This window comes from Patiria miniata, unplaced genomic scaffold (assembly GCF_015706575.1).
Source record: "Patiria miniata isolate m_02_andy unplaced genomic scaffold, ASM1570657v1 HiC_scaffold_10, whole genome shotgun sequence".
NCBI classification, from domain to species: domain Eukaryota; kingdom Metazoa; phylum Echinodermata; class Asteroidea; order Valvatida; family Asterinidae; genus Patiria; species Patiria miniata.
In genome coordinates, this window is record NW_024037048.1 from 19,621,929 (window position 1) to 19,637,032 (window position 15,104).

The following is a 15,104-nucleotide window of genomic DNA, read 5'->3' on the forward strand; positions in this document are numbered from 1 at the left end:
GGCCGGGTGATGGGAGCGCCCCCATAGCGCCAAATGAGGTTCAGCCCCCCCCCCCCCGCCCCTCCACACACACCCACACAACCAACCCCAGACAGATAGTGTACTGTACACTTGCATCTTCTCTACAATACAGAGTCAGGATTGTTTGCCAAAACAACAAGTTTTAGCAGGAAATCAGTGGTTAGGCGTAATGACCGCTTTGACAGGGACTTTGTGAGGAAATACACAATGCATGGGAATGAATCCACCAGGACAAAACAACATGAACTTCGGTGAACTATGCGCATCCTATCCTGTCCCTGCATATCCAGGGCACTCCAATGGTGACTGTACGCATACAATCAGATCAGTTTTGGCATTGAGATTACATTTCATATTTAAAAAAAAAATCGTCCATTGGGGGCGCTGTTCCAACCAGACGATCATGGACACTATCGGACAATAGGTGGCGCCACGCTGCGTGGCTAAAATAAATACACAACAACCAGACATGCCAGATGGGGCAAAATTGTTGTTCACAAACATGACAAAGTGGAAGGAACTGAAGGTGATATTCGATAAGGAAAAAGCCGCAGCTGTGGAGAATGAAGCGATTTTGGCAGAAGGAATCCCTCGGTTGGACTGGGGTTATCGTGACGATGCTCTTGCTAGATAGAGTGTTCGAGATAGGTCAGCAAATTATGTCGGGTGGGATTCGGGTGTTCAAAATCATGGTCATGGTGTTTGCAGGTTCAAGTGTAGTCCGCGGACCACCGTAGCCTAACTTGGAGTTGGACCATAGCCGGCATAAATGTGGCCAATTTACTGGACTACCTCCGCAAGTAAAGGCCACACTTCCACAATGTCCAACAATGGCATCATGTACAAAAACACGTCGAACTTTGTCAAATTTTGATATTCACATTTAGGCCTAGTTTGTACTTTATTTTTGGTTTAGAAGTTACTCACCATGCTCACTTTTGTCATGTTTGTGCTGCCTTTTTCAGATGTCTAATTTTCGTGAAATTTCATGTTTAAATGTTGATATGCGAACGTGTGCAAACGAATCTGGAAATTTCACGAAAAAGAGACATCTGAAAAAGGCAGCACTTTCTGATTAGGCTATGAAGAGGGTGAGTAGGCTTCTACTAAAAAGCAAAAATAAACTACAACAAATTAAGCCTAAATGTGCAAATCAAAATTTGACAAAGTTTGACATGTTTTTGTACATGGTGGAAGTGTTGCCTTTATTTACGGAGGTAGTCCAGTAGTAAATTGGCCACATTTATGGGGCTAAGTTGGACCTAGTCCGAGTAACTTGGACCCAACCTATCGCCTTTTTTAACCTTTGGACATGGTCTGGCGATAGTGGGGTCCAAGCTAATTCCCGTATATGCCGAGCAACACAATTTCGTCTTTTGACCCAAAAACCCAACATTGCCCAACAAAAACATCAGATTTCACCCTCAAAATAGCGTCCAAATTACTAGATACGCCACCTGAGGTTCAAGTAGACATCAATAATTAAGATGGTTGTACTGAAGTTTACTTACGATCTGGATGAAAAGTGAAATTTCCCATTCAATCCCGAGAGCTCCCCTTGCGATCGTGAACACGTTCAATTTCAGACTCATGTTAATGTTTGAACGATGTGATGTGGTCTTCATGCCCAGCGTACATTGTACATTCGATGGTCCCCATATCCCGAGTGCGATTCCGTTAGAGAGTCGAGAACTAGGACAGCTTTTATGGGCGGAAGCCAGTTCAAGCTAGTTCCCGATTGTCTTTTACCATTTGAAATTCACTTGTGTTGACATGCGAGATCAAGTCTACTCATTATCATAATCGATGCTTCGCGCTCGGTAACGGAATCGCACTCGGGATATGGGGATCATTGATTGTACGCTGGGCATGAAGACTACATCACGTCGTTCAAACATTAACACGAGTCAGAAATTTAACGTGTTCATGATTGCAAGGGGAGCTCTCAGAATTGAACGGGAAATTTCACTTTTCTTCCGGATCGTAAATAAACTTCAGTACAACCATTTTAATCATTGATGTCTATTTGTACCTCAGGTGGCCTATCTAGTAATTGGGAGGCCATTTTGAGGGTGAAATCTGAATGTTAAAAAGACGATAAGTTGGGTCCAAGCATGGTCCAAGTTACTCGGACTACTGTAAGTGTAGTCCGAAAATTTGGGACTCTCAATACTGTGTATGAGAGTCTCAAAACTTATGGTATTGAAAACATGCAAAGCAAGAAAATAGACTGGCACCTGAAACAACCAGTCCAACACAGCTTCAGTACTGCATCAATCAACCATGCCAAAAGAATTAAAGAAACATGTGGCATGAAGCGGGAACTAGTCTCGATTTACTACACATTTCTCCGTAGTCAAGCCACCAGACTATTGACACTGAATGAAGAGGTCAGTCTTTTCAAATAGTTGGACCATATGGTCATGATGGTTGGACATGTACCAGTCTAGTATTTAGCCCCATTCTGAAATCACTTGACTTCCCTCTCATGTGCAAAATATTGAAGAAAAATCTCCTTTAAAAATTGAATTGAGTCTCCAAACTTGGTTGGTGAAATACTGAGGACATTTTCTTTGCCTGTTTTGTTTTGCACGTTTCAGAGCACTCCAGAGCCCTGTCTGCTGTAAGTGTAACTTAGCCCTAGTCCTAGCCCAGGTTGGACTCTGTTGTGTACACGCAACGGAGTCCAGGGTATGAATCTCTCCTGCCATAGCGAAAAAAGTTTTAACACATTTAGTGTTAGTAAATATTGCTTGAGATTATTTATGCTTATTGAATTCTTCTCATTGTCTTTGGGTAATGTATTTTTTTTTCATTAGAAAATTGACGTGGCAGGTCACACAGTGGATGATTTGGTGAACAAGACAATAGAATACCTTCAGCCCAATCCAGGTAAGAACCAAAATTGAAACATCATTGACGCTAACCTTCCAAAATCCTCCAAAATCCTATTTGCAAAATGTAGGCTTTTGCAGGATTGAGGCTATATGGCAAAAATGTGTGCCTGATTTATGAGGATGCACTGTGTCAAGGTCTTGGGCCGGATCTTGTGTTGTTCCCTGAGCTCAGGGAACCAGACTAGCTGGCTTGCATCCATTCATGGATGTGTAACCGCTTGCAAAAAAAAATGTGGACTAAATAAATTGGGTAAATTGGGGCACTATTTGGCAAAATCAGTTTCTTCCAACGATGGTCGGCCGACCATCTTTTGAAATCAATACAAAAATTCCACTTTTCTTAAAAATGACAGCACACCAGGTGCCATGATTTTTACAGGATGTCTGAGACCTACAGTCAAGTAAAGTATTTCATAATAATTTGGTAGTTTTGTTTGTTGATGTTTGCAAATGTCGTATATTACCTTTAATTGTAACCTTTGGAATAATTACGTTTGGGGTGACTATAGAACACCGGTTTGAATCGGGTCTAAGTATTCACTTCAAACAAACCAAATAGAGATAGATCTTCTATTTGTGTGCTGACCCTAATCAATCGTATTGTCTTTCCTGAACAGTCTCCAGAGCCATGAGCAAAGTCCGTGGTCAGAACAAGGGAGGAACCAAGCCTCAACAACCCGTAGGATTCCTGGGAGAAGTCATGCTGAAGAACGGCAGAGAATTAGGAGAAGATTCAACGTTTGGTGAGCAAGCTTCAAGATGTATTCTCTTTCCTTCTGTGGTAGACTGATCAAAAAGCTCTCAAAAAGGTGCTCTAATCAGTGTTCCAATCCACCAACATAGTACCATGAGTTTTGTGTAATTTATGTAGGGCCCAGCACTTCAGATATATGCAAGGCCAAGTAAAGAAATAAACCAGTTTCTCGTACCTGCCCGCTGCCTTTTTTGCACCCACTTTGTATTTTTTTATTTTTTTTATTTATAAATGCATACATTTGCAATATACAGGTGAGTCATAAAAGACGAAACCCAAATGGCTGGACCAATTTTTGAATAAAGTTTTGCCTGTAGCACTTTCCAAATCTAGCATATGAAGGCCCAATCAATGGGCTTTGTATTAACACAAGAATCATTCACATCACTCATTTGCTTTTCAAGTTACGGAATTTTGAACACAAACACCATTTTAAAGATCTGTCCATGGATCACAAAGAAATGTACGTGTTATTTCGGCACAACAAAAACAATTCACATGCATCCCTATGAGAATTGTTTTCGTTTTGCTGAAAGAACACTTACTTTTTTACCTAGCCCAACTGTTTTCATTTTGGTGGAAACAACAGGACAATAAAATCTTTCCTGTTATAGGTATTATAAAAAGATGGATTTTGTTATGTTTTTGTTTTTGTTTGGATACAGGTACGGCGATGGTCGAGATGGAAGAATCACTGAGGCAACTTTCTGAAGTCAAGGGCCCCTTCGATCTGAACGTCAGACAGAACTTCCTGGATCCCCTGGATCATCTCAAGAACAAAGATCTGAAGGAGATCAACGTGAGTTCCATCTTACAAAATCTAACATCACCCATTATGCGGTTGATTCTGATAGAATCAGGACTGTGTTGCACAGCCACTTTCGGGGAAATTCAAGCACAAATTAGGGAAAATGGAAAAGCGTAAAGCCACGTCAGAATGAAGTGGCTACGGCTAATACATTAGTTGCACCTATGGAAGCAGATGAAGCCACTTCCCATGTGGGCTAGTGTTAGTCGTAGCCATGTCATTCAGACATGGCTTATGCTCACTAACAGAAGGGTTAACTAGGGTTACTGGAAATTACATTGTCATATAGCGTAATCCGGCAAACAAAATTAGAAGCCATTTTTGAGGTCGCGCCACGACTACGTGCACGCGTTCTTAAAGACGAGGCTCACAAATGTTTTGGTCGAAGGAGTTTGGAGTGCGCGATTCACGTGAGCCTAGTGCCTCCGCATTTTTTCTGAGTTATCCTGTTCACAGACAAACCAAGGCCGATGAAAACATATACCTCATGGTGGAGGTAAAAAAAAGCAGACGGGAAACCGGTTTTTTTTTTTACTCGGTCTAATAATGCATTTCATAGACCATGCATTTCATAGACAATCTCAGCTCCCAGGGTATACTTAGCACAGCTGTTTAGTTTTGGTGGAAACAACAGAACAATAAAATGTTGTTTTTTATAGGTATCATTAAAAAAAAAATTGTTTTGGTTATTTTTTGGATACAGCTACGGCGATGGTCGAGATAGGAGAATCACTGAGGCAACTTTCTGAAGTCAAGGGCGCCTTCGATCTGAACGTCAGACAGAACTTCCTGGATCCCCTGGATCATCTCAAGAACAAAGATCTGAAAGAGATCAACGTGAGTTCCATCTTACAGAATCTGACAGAATTTGGTTGATTTTGATAGAAGCAGGACTGTGTTGCACAGCCACCTGCGGGGAAATTTAGGCACAAATTGTGGCCAATCTGGAAAAAAATTGATACAAGACAAGTGATCGATTACTGGTTGATTTGGGTTGTAACTTATGCCTGCGTACTTTGGGTCATTCGATAAATTTGGGGTCCACTTTTTTCCTGTCCCTGTTACATCTGACATCTGTGATTTTATAATTCTGATGCACTCCTTAATGCAGTCGTCCTCCAAGGGTGATTATGAATAGCAAACTACCTACACAACGAATACAAAATTGTTTAAAGTCATTCTTAACCCTAACTCCCTGGGCATTTTTGCGATGATGATGCAAAATCCTCCAACTGCCTCCATGTCAAAATTGCATGCAGCCTCAATCCTGCAAAATCCTTCATTATTTCTTGAATGTGATCCGTGGAAGAATGATCACTGCCTCAATCCTACAAAATTCTCCAGCAATCACTGTCAATATGTTGAGGCTGAGCCAGTGACATCCTAGAGCAGTGCGGAGGACTTCAAGTATAATTTATGCACAGCTGAGCATAAACAAACACAAGGCCCGGCCCAAGACCTTGACACACTGCATCCTGCAAAATCAGCCACACATTTTTGCCAATTAAACAGCCTCAATCCTGCAAAATCCTCCATTTTGCAAAGAGGATTTGGGAGGATTTGGGAAGGTTAGAGTTAATGCAGTCGTCCGCCAAGAGTGATTATGTGAAGCAGACAACCTACCCAACAAATTGTTGAAGTCATTCTTAATGATACTTGAACAGCAAATAAAAACGTTCAGAGATAACAGGGCTCGAAAATTGTCACACTTTGACCCATAATTTATATAAGGAGCCTTACAGCAATGTGCAAATGTGTCTTGTCAAACAGTACATTAACTTTCTCCCCAATGTTTGATTTCTACAGCACCATCGGAAGAAGTTATAGGGGCGACGTCTTGACTTTGACTACAAAAAGAAGAAGCAAGCAAAAGGTAGGCGACAGATTATCTCAACTCCATCATATCAAATCATCTTACATTACTAAAATATCATAACTAAAACAAAAATAAACCATCAGACTTCCAAAGTGTTATTGTTAACCTGACACTAAATTTATCATTATTAATTGTCATAGAGTATGTCCCAAAAAAGTGTCTGTGAAAAAAAGTCTGATGTGGTTTGGGATTGGAATCATTTGCCCTTGAGCATTAAACCGAGGTCTTGCCGTGATGACTGATAGCCAGGCAAATGATTCCAATCCCAATTGCAGCCCTTTTCACAACATGCAGGATTTTACACAGCTTACTTAACACAGCACTGAAATTGAATAAGGCAAGGAACTTGGTCACAGTGTCCCAAAATGTTGTTGTGATCAATTGACAAGTGTGCAGCGATGCGTGACTGAAATTAAATGAAACTCATCGGGGTTGAGGCCAAGATAGGGAGTATCTCCACAATCTAACTTTTTCAAATTGGACTTCATGGTTTTGTAGTTATTTCAAAAATAGTCAGACGGACATTTCTTTTGGACATACTGTATAATGCGTATAATATTTGTTTGCACTAAAAGAAAAACAAAAATTGCATTGAAAATAGTGTTCCTTGCAAGCCTTTAATTGTGGTTTAGATTTTTTGAGGACTTAGTTTGGACAGTCGAGAAAAAGTTTGAACTTTGTGTCAACCATATTCACTCAGCGGCCAATATGATCTGCCAAATATTGTTTCCAAAAGTGGATATTGTCATCGGGAACTGAACTTTGTTACTTTGATCGATAGGCCTAACTGTCTCTAATAGAAGAGTTTAATCATGAAATCCTGTAAATTGACGTCGATATGAAGGAATTGTCCACACCTTTGAATTCAACATCATTTTTTTTTTACCACTCACTGTATTAATGTTTTACTTTCATTTTTCACTGTGCATCATCTACATACTCATCAGCATTAGCAGGTTTGGTCGGTATGTCAATAGTCTAGTTCCTAGACTCGTCTTGAATGGTCCCTTATTTTGCTTAGCACCCATAGTGTACACCCATAGCTCACTACAAGTTTGAACTAACAATAAGCGAAATTGTCTGTGAGTTTCAAAAATGAGAATAGATAGTGTTGTTGACCTTTGTTAATGCACAATATTACCTTGTACTTTCCCTACAAAAATATTGTGAATGTGTGTATGTAGAATGCTAGATGCTTAAAGCTACAGTCCATCATTTGTAATTTGTGCATTTTGTTCGTTTGTAGCAACAAAAGAGTTCAAAATCTAATGAAGGATACTGAGCAACTAACCTGATGAAGTTTCAGCTAAGCTTCAGCTGTACATTCCGAGAAAAACAGCATTCTAAGACCTCAATTTCAAATCAAAAGTTACTGAATCATGTGTTGAATTGTTTTGAATTGCAGCTATACGCGACGTCGCGCACTGATCCGACGAATTATAACAACCGCGCGCGTGTGTGCGTCGTTCCAATACTTGTGGGCGCTGCGCTGAATAACAAAACGAACTCCTAATGTAAATTTTCCTACGGTGCTTCTTAAGAATCACCGTTGGAAATGCCTTCTTTCGTTGATTACTTCAAAATGACAGCTTCCCAGAAAGAATAATTTCACAGGGAGTTTAGTTCCCTTACTATCTTTCAACCAAGTATGTTTTTCAACAATAATTACGCCAGTTACTTTTCGGATGGCTGCAAATGATGGACTATAGCTTTAAGATTTACAACTGTGATAAATGTCCATGTAATAGATTAACCTCAGTCCACATGTACGTGCAGGCTTTTCAGTACTCCTACTTTTCCTAGATATTTTTTTTACCGTGCTCCAATTTTTCCTACTTTTTCTTGAAATTCCTACTTTTTCCTATTTTTTTGTCCCACAACTCCGAAGAAATTTAATCTCATTGAAAACTTTCATGGCAGTGTTACACACTGTCAAATCACACAATGAAGGGCTTGGGCGCAGGAGTACTGCAACTGTACTTCCAAGAGCTTAGTTGAGGATGGAGCACAAGTGTTGTGAGTACAGAACATGCCAAATGAGGCTTATGATGCTGTGGACATGGGCGAGCATCAATGAAAACTACCCCAGAAAGCTCACAACAGTCCTACTTTTATCCTGATTTTGTCCTCCAAAGTCCGACTTTTGTCCTGTTGGTTTTTGTAAATTTTGATCCAAGTACTTTCTCCTACTTTTTCACCTGGGTCTGCTTGAAAGCCTGTACGTGTATCGTACTATCATGACGTTCTATTTTGAAGTGTGTTTTAAATCAAATTAGGTTAACTGCCCTTCAACGACGTTTAAACACTGTATACTCAGTGGGTAACACACTGAGTACACAGTGTTTAAACGTCAGTGAAGGGCAAAACCTAATTTGATTTATATCACCCCGATGCAAAATTCCATCTTATAAAAGTGTGTTTTAGTTAGTTAATCAGCTACATGTCCCTAATAAACGTCTACCCCTTCAGGATTTGTCTAGACAGCCTCCGGGATAAAAAAAACGACCAAACTGAATACAAAGGAATCCAATGGCTGTTTAGATTAATGGTCTCCATGCGCAAACAGGAGAGGGAGCTATTTGATCACTTTCAATAGTCCAGTGGAGAGGACACACTACGTATAGCGCATGGTACCCTGACTACTTTCATTCCCAATATGCACAAAGCCATAGCGTCTACCTGTGACGTCAGGCGTCGTTGGCAATGCGTTCAAATGTCTCTCCCGGTCGTCTCCCCGACCCCAACTCTCCCTTTCTTACCGTTGAGGGGGTACTTGTGGGAAGAGCCCATTGGTCTATAATCCTATGATGACATCATGTTTCTATTTTTACTTTCCATGTACCCGTAAAAACGTTTTCGTCGGTTCCTCTCAGCAGCAGGTGGTATGTCAACACCGATTTTGTAGCGTAGCATTTCGTAGAAAATATTGTGGTGAAATAGATCAGAATTGATTGAGGATTCAGAAAATACAGTATAAGGCCAAAAATCTGTGTGTCCGTCATGCGTAGTGCGCACTGCCTGATGTGTAGAAATCAGTTGTTTGATAAGCAATGTGCATACATACATAGGTCCATGTACCTGTATTGCGCATTGCGCTATCCCTGCTGCGTTAAGACCAGTCATTGTGAGAATATGAGCTTTTACGTCGGTCAAGTGTGCCGAGAAATATGTACTCGTGGATTTTCAGAGTACGCATCGCGGATACGCAACTGGTATGCAAAACGCAATACGCACATCAAAAACGGACACATGGATTGTCAGCCTAAAGTGTATCAAATTTGGCCAGCAGTCTGGGCTATAGAGTAGGCAGTAGTGCTATATATTTGTAGATTTCGCCGTGGGTGCAGAGTCGAAAATGAAGGGAAAAGGAAAAAGTGTAAAGCCACGTCAGAATGAAGTGGCTACGGCTAATACATTAGTTGCACCTATGGAAGCAGATGAAGCCACTTCCCATGTGGGCTAGTGTTAGTCGTAGCCATGTCATTCAGACATGGCTTATGCTCACTAACAGAAGGGTTAAGCAGGGTTACTGGAAATTACATTCTCATATACAGTGGAACGTTGCTATACCAAACACGGCTATTTTGAAATATATTATCCCAGATTTCTAAAGCTCGGTAGTCATTTTTTTTGAAAATCAAAACTGGATTAGAGTTCACTTTGTCATTTTGCAGTTTTGGTTTTGTTTTGGTTTTGATGCTAGCTTGTGCATGTTACTTCCTTTATTTTGTTTGGCATTTCACGGGAACGTCCTCATGAAACTTGCATGTTTTGTTTTCAAACATCCTGCTTGAAACACTAACAGCATGTCATAGAACAAACGTAGCCAGCATTTTCACTTTGCCTGCATGTTTAAGCCAGCTGCTATGTTTTCTTGATTGGAGATTATCATTCCGTTTTCATTTCATTTTTTTTTCAGTTTATTTTAAGCACATCCAAATCAAGCAACAGTCCAAAGACCAAAAATGTCTGTTTTACTGGGTGATGAAATACGACAATTTATGTTATCAATAAAACCTCAACAAGATCTTCAAAAAGAAAAAGAAAAGTTGCAGTGGAAGATCTTCAGATTGACCAAAAAAATGGTTGATTTTAAGAGTGTTTTTAGTTTAACATCAAAAGACATATTGTGTTACAAGTTTTAGAATGTAATTTGTAACTGTTGTAAATTATTGTCTACTAAAGAAGGACAATGACTGGCAAAGAGTTAATGTCGGTTGTAGTTGATTCTGTCAGAAATAACATGAATTTGTATATATGGAGGTATCATGAATATTCATTACATCTCATACATATTAATGAGCCTGTTTTTGCATTTTGTTGGTCAATATTCAATTGCATTGATGAAAAAAATTGACCAAAATCATTTTTGCGTGGACTCAAACTTGGAAAAGTGTAGATAAGTGACTTTTCCGAGGACGAAATTGAGAATGTCTAAGTGTTAAATATGTGTGAGTTGTAATAAGTACGGAACTTTGTTATGCAGCTGATTTCACAAAACAGTGCGTAACTTACGCCATGCGTAGGACTTACACGCAACAAACTTATTGCGCGGCCACGCAATGAACTTACGATCGATTTCACAAAAGTTGGCGTTCATGGGCCACGTTTTAAACAATCTAAACATCTTGGACGAGGATAATAACAGCATTTCATGGAAGAAATGTTTGTGTATGATTTGTTCGTTCGTGAAGCAGTTGTTGAATCACTTCCGCCCGCCATTTTGAAAAAAAAACGTGGATTAATACAAAAAAATCTTAAAAAGCAATCAAATTTAATAGACGAATGAAGTATACAAAATGTAGCTCCATGGAATGCCATTGGAAGCTATTGAGCTGAGTGAGAATTACAGATTACACACAGGCATTCAAATACAAATGAGATTTCAATCATTTGAGTCAAGACTGAAACAGTATTTTTACTGTCAGATTTTGTGTTTCGATTACGAGGAACAAGTCCACTCTTTTTTTCTGAAATATTGATGGCGATTTTTGTCCGTTTTTCCATTCATTCATGGAGGTGGGAAAACGTTTATGTTTCATGGTATTTAATGGGTATTTATTTGTTTGCAGAATGATAAATGATCAGTGGTGGACAACTGAATGTTGGATCATTGTATCAAAATATTCATTACTTGGGAATAGAGTATGCAAATTACGTGAAATTTTCACAGTTACTAGTCAATAACAAGTACTTTACCCCTATTTTTATTAAACAGAGCGAGCCACATATTTTTTGAAATATGTTTCTAATTTGGTCACTTTCTTTATGACTCATTGTGTACATGGTGACGGATTAACTCTAACTCCCTAGCATGATGTACCAGGAACCATACCCATCCTGGCAAATTCCAACACCATATGGGAAACTGCACACACATATTTCTGACTTTGATTCTGGAGGTGTGCCAACCCAATGTAAAAGACTGTCAGTTTAAGGGTACTGTACCCATCCTGACAGATTCCCACTAAACATGCCGTTGGGGTTTGATGGGTTGAGTTCTGTTAGGGTTAATGCATGCTTGCATGATGCAGCAATTATACTACATTTCTACACCAGGAAAATACTGGCATCTTGGATAATTCTGAGCCAATATGTCTGACTTTTGTTCTCATCAATCTTGTTTTTGTTTGTGTTGCAGGAAGCACAATTCCTGAAGAAGAAATCCAATTTGCAGAAGAGAAGTTTCACGAATCTCAGGAGCTTGCTGAGAATGGGATGAGGAACCTCCTTGAGAGTGATGTAAGTACCTGACAAATCGGAGCAAAGATGAGCCAAGATGCACTAGAGCATCTTACTACTCAATCAGATACCACTCATTGAGTCTCAAGAACAACTTTTCACTTTGTATTTCTTCGCATTTATTTTGATATTTCTCTCAGTTCAACCATGGAAGAATAATTTATACCGATATTGTATGGGTGAAGAGATTGACGGTTTCCTTTTTAATTCTGTTGTGTAAGATATTCTTTAAATTGCCATGTAATTTAATTGTTTTAATGCAATCCTTGAAAATGCACCTTGATTTCTTTAACAGGTTGAGCAGGTGTTACAGCTTCAAGCGTTAGCCGAGGCTCAGCTAGAATACCACAAACAGTCTGCAGAGGTCTTGGAAAGCCTTCTCTCAACACTCAATGAAAGGTATGCCAACAGTGCTGGACTTGTGATGGACTTGTGACTGACTTGTGATTGACTTGTGATTGACTTGTGATTGACTTGTGATGACTTGTGATGGACTTGTAATAGAGTTGTGATGGACTTGTGACAGACTTGTGATGACTTGTGATGACTTGTGATAGACTTGTGATTGACTTGTGATGGACTTGTAATGGACTTGTAATATAGTTGTGATGGACTTGTGATGGACTTGTGATGACTTGTGATGGACTTGTGATGACTTGTGATGGACTTGTGATGACTTGTGATGGACTTGTGCTGGACTTGTGATTGACTTGTGATGACTTGTGATGACTTGTGATGACTTGTGATGGACTTGTGATGACTTGTGATGGACTTGTCATTGACTTGTGATGACTTGTGATTGACTTGTGATGACTTGTGACTGACTTGTGATTGACTTGTGATGGACTTGTCATTGACTTGTGATGGACTTGTGATGGACTTGTGATGACTTGTGATGGACTTGTGATGACTTGTGATGGACTTGTGATGACTTGTGATTGACTTGTGATGACTTGTGACTGACTTGTGATTGACTTGTGATGGACTTGTCATTGACTTGTGATGGACTTGTGATGGACTTGTGATGACTTGTGATGGCCTTGTGATGGCCTTGTGACAGACTGACTATAATACCCAAACTTGTCAGTTACCATCCTTCTCAATGTTCTGTGATGTTTTCCAGGGTTGAGGAGGCAGGCAGTCGACCCAAATCAGAACGCAAACCCAGAAGTACTTTCAACTCTTACTCCACGAAGAGAGACTCCAGTGACGGAGACGACACCGACGCGTACCCGTCAACAGTCGATTACAACGCACCAGGTAAGTCAACAGGGATCTCATGCTCCAGCTCAGCACACAGTTTGCTTAAGGTTGCAGGCCAGTAAATAGGCCCCAAATTGCCTTCCCTGGCCAAATCACAATTTGAATGCCCTCAATTTGTTTGCTACATGTATTGGAGCATTTTGTGGGCCGTGAACTTGAGGGTTTGTAAAACAAGAAGGGTCCATGCCGTGATGAGGACGAAATTTGGATGAAATTACCAGTAGGCCCAAAATTTGCTCTATTTTGCAATGGAGCATAGACATCGTTTTTCAAAATGGCGATGGACTTCAGGACTACTTTTGTGATATTTATTTCCAATTTCTCAGTACCTGTAACGGCAACGAAGGAACGCTGCAAGGCACTGTACGACTTTGAGGCAGAAAACGAGGGCGAACTGGGGTTTCAGGAGGGCGACATCATCAGCATCGTCAGTAAGATCGACGAGAATTGGATCGATGGAGAGTTAAACGGTCACACGGGATACTTCCCGGCTAACTACGTGGAAATTATCTAACCGGTTTAATCATGGTAGGTGGTAGCGTTACTTATAGTGTTGCAGTTTGTACTTTGTCATCGTGAGGTTGAGTATGAGTGTGAGTTCTTCGTGATGAGTACACGTACAAGTACTTTGTCATCCTGAGTTTGAGTACGAGTACGTTGCCATGGGCACAAGGACACATTGAAGTACTTCGTCATCATGAATTCAAATACAAAGACGAGTACTTTGCCTTGAGTACTAGTACGAGTACGCATATTCTGGCATGACAAGTATGAGTATGAGTACTTTGTCTGAGTATGAGTCATTTCTATCAGTATGAGTACTACAATACTGGTTACTCACAATGGAACTCTGTGTACAGTGAACAGATACATTGAATAGCGCCCTCTGGAGAGTGGTCCTATGTATATCAGCATAATGTCAATTGTGTACTTTTTTTTTTTTTTTTTTAATTCCATCATATTAAGCTATGTATTTCCATAGACGAGATCTCTTAAATGTTAGTTCTTTGTAAGCCTTGGCAGTCTGGTGTTTCTTTCTTGAAACAACTAAGAATATGTCTTCCCTTTGATTAAATACCAAAATTATTGGTCTGTTGGTATTTAAAAGGAGGAATTTTATAACTTGGAACTCTTGAAAAGTCCCCCAGATTCAGTGAATTCCAAATGATGTGGCTATGGCTAGGAAGTACAGGAGTTTATGGGAAGTGACCTCAGCCGCTTTCCATAGACGTGGCTACGGCTAGGAAGTACAGGAGTCTATGGGAAGTGACCTCAGCCGCTTTCCATAGACGTGGCTACGGCTAGGAAGTACAGGAGTCTATGGGAAGTGACCTCAGCCGCTTTCCATAGACGTGGCTACGGCTAGGAAGTACAGGAGTCTATGGGAAGTGACCTCAGCCGCTTTACATAGACGTGTGTGATTGCAAGCCGTAGTCAAGTAATTTGAACACAGCCTTGATCAAGGCTTGCTCAAGAGTAGTCTGGTACCGTTTGCAGCACAATGGGGAAAATACTAGGTTGCCATCAGGAACTAGCATTTCCATTGACATGTAATTTGTTTGATACAGAACAAGGATAGCCGTGTCTGAATTACTCAGCTATGGCTCATGTGTAATATCAAACCGTAGTCGTAGCCCAGTAATTCAGACATGGCTAATTATTCCAATTTTAAAGACGCTCCCTAACACACAGGAACTGAACAATTTCAGAATAATTTCTTGATATTATAATTCATTATATCAT

The 15,104-nt window shown here is 40.1% G+C and overlaps 1 pseudogene; it reads left to right on the top strand.

The window, feature by feature from the left end:
• Nucleotides 1-484: 484 nt before the first annotated feature.
• LOC119739593 lies at nucleotides 485-14,640 on the top strand (annotated as a pseudogene).
• The last annotated feature ends 464 nt before the right edge of the window (nucleotides 14,641-15,104 follow it).